Here is a 7,813-nt window from a genome sequence, read left to right as displayed (position 1 = left end):
AGCTACATCATATTTCACTATACAGATGAGTTACCCTTTGGCCATTCTCCTATTAATGGACATTTAAGTCACAGTCCAAGTTTTATCTCAAGTTGCCATAAGCATTGAAAGGGGCATGGCTTTGGTTAGGGTTTTGATTCTAAGACCAAGGGACCCCTCTTTTATTCTATTTCAAAAATTGGCACATTTAAAAATATAGAAAATTTTATCTTGCCAAAATACAATTATCTCATACTAACCTATTCAGAACGAAAATAGAAAAGAGGTAAAAATAGCTTCTAAGTAGCCAAATAGATGACAGAGCCAGGAATTCCAGATGGAGTTGGCAGTTCTGTGTGCAATGTCACTCTGGCTTTGTCTTAAACCTCATACTCTTCACTTGTGAAAGAGAGCTTTATTAGGATCCCATTTAACCTCATTTTATTTAAAATTCTAACTGGATTGGTATCCTAGTAACTATTTCCACAGCAAAGGAGAAGAGAAGGAAGCCACACTGGAAAAACCAAAATAAAAAAGTGACCATAGATAGAAAAAAGAGGAGGCAAAAGACAAACAAACAATGCAACATCAAAAACCTTTTTAAAAATGTCATGCACATGCAAAAGAAGATTGGTGTTCTATCTACTCCATGGGAACAGTAAAAAACTAGGGTTCACAGTCAGAAAGAATCGTTAAAATTGCTTCCACAGTGCTCTTTTAGGCAAGGAAATGAATAATTTATTTTAGGCTATTATATCTTTTCATGCCATATTGACTCAGTATAGTTCTTCTTTTTGTGTAATATATTTTAGGGAGATTTTTCAGAAGTTTGGTTTAAAAAGATGAAAAAAAAAAGTTGATTCTCAAAGCTCTGGGGAAATTCACTCTCCAAATAACCCTTTTCTACAGAGTTTTAGCAAGAAATTTCCTCCAGTGGGAGGGATCCAAAGCCACTGATCTTGGGCATTATTAAAGCTTCTTTGAGTCTCAGTTTCCTCTTCCGTAAAATGGGAGTAACAATAGTGACCATCTCATGGGGTCATAGTGGGGATTCACGTGTCATTCTATATAAATTGGTCAATAAATATGGTTGTGACTATTGGTGGTGATGATGCTTATGATGTTTTAAAACTGAAGATACTTTGGAGTCTAGAGCTGGCACCAAGGAGCAGTTCGGCCTCTTCCTGTGTGTCTTTAAGCAACTCATCCTCTCTTATCTTCAGATTTCTTGTGTACAAATGAGAATAATTATAGTTAACTAGTAGGTTTGTCAGGAGGGTTGAACCAGATAGTTTTACAAGTAGTATGTAGCACAGAGATGGCACACAGAGCATAATAGCTATTATTATGAAAAGCAAAAATTGGAAAACCACTCTTTAGTTTACTTACATGCCACAAATATAATCCCAAATAATATTGTCCATTTCCATGTTCTTTTTCTCACTTCTGTGCCTTAAGCATTGTTAATATTATTTTTTGAATTATAGGCAAATTCTGAAACCAAGAATTCCAATATGATAGCCAATACTTTTGTGTTTCTATTTTTTAATGCCTAGATTTCAGGGGGGTTCAGATCTGGAAACTTGAAAATCATTTTGTTGCTGTTATACAGATTTTTTTTTGCCCATATTAAATTTTAATTCAGAGTCTCTGTTTTTGCTTTTCCTTTATTTCTACCTTTTTCCCTCCCCTCACAACTTCCTTCTGATACTCCTGTCTTTGTTTTCTTCCTCTTAATAATCAGGTTGCCTTCAAACTGTTTCAGAAAACTCCATGGCATGACGGACTAGATCTATTTTGTGGAACAGCAATTCTGAGAATGCCATATCAAAGCTAGCACCTACCTTTTGGCTTCCATGAACCCGAGTAAGTGATGATCTGCTCCATGAAGGCTGCCATTGCTCCAGTTATTGCTTTCACTTTCATTTCTGCCTAAATGTTCCAGTCTCCAAATGCAATGAATATTAATTTCAGGTTGCAATCATTTTATCCTTTTAAACTCACATTTCTTTCTTAAATGCAACTGTAAACTTGTAGTTTAGATTTTGTTTTGCTTGTTAAGTCCTTAAAGATGATGCTGAACAATTAAAATCCAATTTAGACTGGCAAAATACTTCAATAATATAAAATGGTATTGTTTTATGGTCAAGTCCTGACCATACAGAGAAGTTGTTTCAGGGAAAACAAACAATTTTTGCTTGGATTCCAAGACTATTTTATTTGGTATTGAGGGAGATTGAATTATCTAGATTGTCTCCAATAAAGAGGATTCTCACTTTCTGAAAATATTAAAGCACATGAACTCTTGAATATATTATTAACAATTTATTTGTAGAGAATAAAGATACAAATGCATATTACCAGTTAGTGCATGGTGCTTATTATTTCTTCTCTGAAGAATGGGGAAGGTCATTGTGAGGTTTGGGGAGGTTAGGGAGAGAATCACTTGTTCAGGCATGTTTAATAAGGCTCTGGGAAGGGCAAGAATGGGAGAAGGGAGTCCCATGAACTTGCAGCTGGGAGAGATTTGTGGTCCACCCCTTGTCTTTTCTAGGGAGCAGGGGCACAGTTTTGCATATCCATTTTCAGGGAATGAGATGGCATAATGGCTAAGAGCACAGGGTCTTCAGGCAGACAAAGCTGGCTTCAAGAGCCAGCTCTATCATTTGCCAGTTGTATGAACTTTCATAAATAATTTCACTGAGCATTGGTTTCTTCATCTGTTAGATAGGGACAATAATGATACCTTTCTTTCAGGGTTCCACTGAAGATCAAGGGAGAGAATATTTGGCACAAGGCCAGGCACAAGTTACACTAAATAAATGTTTAGTATTGTTATGATTCTTTTAGTATTATATTGCTTTATTATTATTATCATCAAATTTTATAATTTAATAATGTAGTTTAGTTGAAGAATAAGAGTTTTATTTCTTCCTCCAAGTAGTCATGTGATTCTTGACTTTACCCTCCACCTTAAGATGGGATGGGCTTAGTTTCTCTTATGCATTTTTTTCATCCTATTTGCTGGAATTTAAGGAGAATAAACCTTTCTGTTCCATTCCATTCCCAATCTTTTTTTCTCATCCACTTAAATGCAATAAAACTCTGCTTGAGGTAGATTTCATAAGCCATATGACAGCAGAGAAAAGTGGTTGCTTGCTCTTTCCATTTGAAATGTGGATGTGGGCACAGTGGAATTCTGTTGGAAGAGATAGTGTTCTAGAACTCTCAGGAGCCTGACTTCTTAGGTTTGAAGGACTCGTGCTCCTAGTCTTTGCAGGGGTGATTTTTGTTTTGAAGCCTCGGGTGTTTGATAGGCTGATTTGGTCTGGTGATTGGGGACTCCCAGATGTCTGTGTGACTTGCTGGGTGCTTTTTCCTCCGTGGTTACCCAGACTGCTAGAAGGTGAAAGGAACACTATGTCAGTCCTTTTTGGCCTTTGTCAGCTGCAAGGAAGCAGAGAGAAGTGAATGTCAGCCTCTGGCTGACACTGAGAGGTAAGGAGGAAACAGAAGCTTGCCAACAAACCCGGGCAAGGTCAGTACTAGAGCTGCAGGGTTGAAATCAGAGTGTGTCTGTGATCTTTCTGGCTCAAATGATCTGTTATTGTGCCTGCACTTCAATAATCCAAGTTTGTGAATGTATCTTTAATTTACAGAGTTCTTTCTTATATACCAACTAGTATGGTCCTCATAGCAGCCTCATCCGGGAGGCCAGGGGCGGTCTCAGCCTATTTTACAGAGAAGAAAATGGAAGCTTTCTTTCATAGATTTTCCTAGGCCACGGGGATGTGTGAACTAGGACGTATTTCCTGACTCCAGGTTCCACTGTTCAGAGTGTTTTGGGCTCTGCTGAACTTTCCTAGGTAAAGACGGTGCTATGGCTTGTGGCCTAGTGAGAGAATCTCTAGGCGCTGAATTACTTCTGCTATTCTGCATGCATTTCTAAAATTCCTTTAGTTTGGATTAATCAACTAGAGGTTGGTACCTCCCTAAGCCCTCTCTTACAAATGCAAAGAAACCTTAGAAGAGTAGGTCAATTGTAAATGGTAACTCAATTAACATCCCTCTTGGAAACCAGATAAGATCAAGGTAGTTAGGGATGTAGTGTTTGTGGCAGATTGGGAGAGGAAACCTCTGGAATTTAATGTGCTGTCTGGGAAGGTAGGGCCTGGGAGGGTATACTGTTTTTTTTTTCTTGCTGTGTTAAAAATTTCCACAGAGTCAGTTGCTAAAAAAAACCACATTATCTCTGTTTCCATGGATCAGGAGTCTGGGTACATGTTATCTGGTTTCTCTGCTCAGGGTCTCATAAAACTGCAGTCAGAATCCTGGCTCTACTGTGTTCCTTTCTGGAACTGGAAATCCTTTTCCAAGCTCACATGGTTATTAGCAGAATTCAGTTCCTTGTGGTTGATGGACTGAGTTCCTCAGCAACTAGATGTCAATTGCAGCTCCCCACCACGTTGTCCTATGGCCATAGGCAGATCACAGCAAAGCAACCAGCTTTTTCAAGGCCAGGTGCCCCTTCTCTCTAGTTCCTGAGATGGAATTGTGTCTTGTGTAATATAATTGTGGAGGTGACATTTTGAGACTTCATCTGGAAATCCAGACCATTAGGAAAAGCTGGGCTTTCATTCTAATTGGAAAGCAGCTAATGGGAACTGAGTAGTGGCTGCCCCCTTGGACCAGGAAGGTTTCTTTAGTTTTTAAAAATCCTTGTCTTCCACTGACGCCTTATATGCATTCCTACCTGACTTGCTTTAATTGTTACTGTGCCCATTTGTCTATATCGGACATTTGAGTTTGGGACCCAAGATTACATTTTGGAAGAAATGGAGGAAATGTATGACCCTAGAAAATAGAATAAAAATGCTCTGATTGAGGAAACATGATGAGCTAAGGCAATTATGGCCCATATCCTCCCCTATATGTAATTATAATATACAAGAAGGTAGGATTGAAGAGAACTGAGTTCTAATACTCTCTCTGCACTCAAATGCAAATAATTGGCCCTGGAATTTATTTTCTCTGATCCTCAGTTTCTCAATTGGGATGCTTCCCCTCCCTGAGGTTCTGATTCAAATATGTTTGGGTTGGGGGCCTTGGAATCTGTAATTTTGACAAATTCCCAAGGTGATTCTTAGTGACCAGCAAACCTGGACGTTAACCAGCAGCTACCGATATAGACATAAGAACCAGCTCTTGGAGAAGGACAATAACAATTGGAGCTCATCTAAACAATCAAAAATTCAAGGGAATATTTCAGTTTTAGCAGGAATATTCTCAGGGAGAAAATATTATGAAGTTGAGAATCTGAAAACCTGAGTTAGAAACCAAACCATCTAGATTGGACTGTCACAGCAGGGTAGGTGAAGTGTGTATGTAGTACACTGACCCCCTTACTACCACCATCACCTCCTTCCCAGTCACTAGCTCTTGGCTACAATTCATAAACAGGATGGTTAGGGTCATTCAGGTTCTGAGCAGGCCATAGCTGCAGGTAGGCTCAATGAAGGGGCTGACAACTTGTGTCTTATATCTCAAAGCAATTTGTAAGTTGCTGATGGAGTAGGACTATCCTTATACTCGAGTATAATGCAGTTAGTGCTGATTGACTAGGTGAATTAGAAAGAAGTGAGCATTCACTGTCATTATGAACACTTGCCCAGGTTTGGTGCTTGGTGCCACTTGCATGTACTCTCTCACTCTCAGCCTCCCCAGGAACATGGCCAGAAACCTTCCTGACTCCTGGCATGCTCTACTGAGCTGAGAGCCATCTTTGGAGAACTGATAGTTAATGAGGGGCCTGATGTGTAGAAAATATTTTATTTCCATGCAAAAGCAAATTAAATGCCTCCAATGTCTTGTTTTAAAATTAAAACTATCATTTTTCTTTGAGAAAAAGATCCTTTGGATTTCTGAATTTCAAATTCTGGAGCACATTTTTCTAATCAAGGGGAATTTCTAGTGACTTAGAAGTGCAGAAATCCTCACTGTAGGCAAACTTGAATTTTAACAGTACATTATCCTGTTTGAAAGTTAAAAAAAAAATGGTATGTGGTCTAATAACGTATGATGATTTTTCATGATGGTTAAAAAAAACCAAAATTTATCAATTAATAATCAACATTAATATTGCACAGTCTACTCTTGGTCAATCAGGCCTCAAGAAATCTCTAAAAATAAAAGGACATATCAGGCAAAGAAGGACACACAAGTTTTAGGAAGTAGGGCTTAGGGTAAGATGTTTCTTTCCCTACCAGGATACTTGCTGAAATACAGTTTGGCAATTAACTCACATATTTTTCGCCCTATATCTTTGTAATACACAACATTGGTTTGGTTTAATGACACAAGAAAGCATTGAAATATTTCAAAGCTGATAGTCCTGGTAAAAACTTAACTTGTACCAAAGTAATTTTTTTATTTATGGGCTTCGGGGGCATTTATGGTGCTCTACAAAGCACAGAAAAGACAAGTTTATGCTCTGGGCCTTCTGAGAGTGCTTAGCATTTAGATAGCAGTGACAGGTACCAGCTGAGTGACTTTGTGAGTTATTAGGAAAGATGGCCTCCTGGTAGGGATGATGGGCTGCACTGCTTGGGGGAAGAAGATTATATAGGATATGGTCACCAGTCACTGCATTTGAAGCCACTTTTCTAGAAGTGGTGATGGACCTTTAAGGGACAGAAGGATTGCAGAATATACAAAAGAGCAAGAAAGCCATTTGATATAAGGGAAACAGTAAGACCAAGGCACAGTGGTGTTCTTATCTATTGTGTTCAAGGGACATATTTTGGGGGCTAGAGGCTGAGTGTTAGGGGGGATCTGGAAGATGAAGAATCTGGGCAGGTAGTCTGGGAATAAAGCAGATAAAAATGTAGAGTTTTCTATGGAAGTTTCTGAGTGAAAGAATGGTGTAGTAGTAATAATTTTTTTTTGAATAATTACTGTACCAGCTTCTCCATCTCTTGACTCACACCAACTCTGTTTTTATTTTATTTTATTTTATTTTTTTAGAGAGAGAGAGAAAGAGAGAATTTTTTTAATATTTATTTTTTAGCGGACACAACATCTTTGTTTGTATGTGGTGCTGAGGATCGAACCTGGGCCGCACACATGCCAGGCGAGTGTGCTACCGCTTGAGCCACATCCCCAGCCCCCAACTCTGTTTTTAGTATCTTTTTTTATGGATGTGGAAATGACCAAGGTAGGATTTGAACACAGTCTTTTCACCTCTACAGCAAATGCACTTACTCACTAGGTGGGCCAGTACTCCTCAGCATGGTAGATGGTTTTTTAAGGGAGATTAGTCTGGTGATGATACTCTGGGAAGGAAGAAAAGCCTAGTGTTGGGAAATCCAATTAGGAGGTGATGGCATAATTCTAGACATCCTAGACACCATGCTTAGTGTTGCTTCCTGCCTCTCCATCACTGGATTTCATCCATTCTCACAGACGATGCTAAATCCAGTCTCCATCAACTTTTGCCCCTTACTCTGCTTACCTCCAGTGCAGCCAGAAAGTCTTTGTAAAGAACAAATCTGATCATGGTACTCTTTTAATTAAACCCTCTGTGTAAAATCCACACCCTTGGGTTACAGAGTTTTTCTTTTTTCTTTCTTTTTTTTTTATTGGTTGTTCAAAACATTATAAAGCTCTTGACATATCATATTTCATACATTAGATTCAAGTTGGTTATGAACTCCCAATTTTACCCCAAATACAGATTGCAGAATCACATTGGTTACACATCCACATTTTTACACAATGCCCTATTAGTAACTGTTGTATTCTGCTACCTTTCCTATCCTCTACCATCCCCCCTCCC

The 7,813-nt window shown here is 38.7% G+C and overlaps 1 long non-coding RNA gene across 2 annotated transcripts in view; it reads left to right on the top strand.

Moving 5' to 3' along the window:
- Positions 1-1,731: 1,731 nt before the first annotated feature.
- LOC125618197 overlaps positions 1,732-7,813 on the top strand; it is a 19,088-nt gene continuing 13,006 nt past the window's right edge. The window contains exon 1 of one of the 2 annotated variants that reach the window (XR_007349449.1): positions 1,732-1,845. This is a non-coding gene — a long non-coding RNA (uncharacterized LOC125618197). Of the gene's footprint in view, positions 1,846-3,161; positions 3,478-7,813 lie in introns of those variants that run through there. The other variant, XR_007349448.1, reaches the window with a different exon arrangement.

The sequence above is a fragment of the Marmota marmota genome, unplaced genomic scaffold, assembly GCF_001458135.2.
Source record: "Marmota marmota marmota unplaced genomic scaffold, marMar, whole genome shotgun sequence".
In the NCBI taxonomy this organism is placed as follows: Eukaryota; Metazoa; Chordata; class Mammalia; order Rodentia; family Sciuridae; genus Marmota; species Marmota marmota.
Note: the sequence above shows the minus strand (reverse complement) of the source record. Positions and strands in the feature narration are given on the sequence as shown.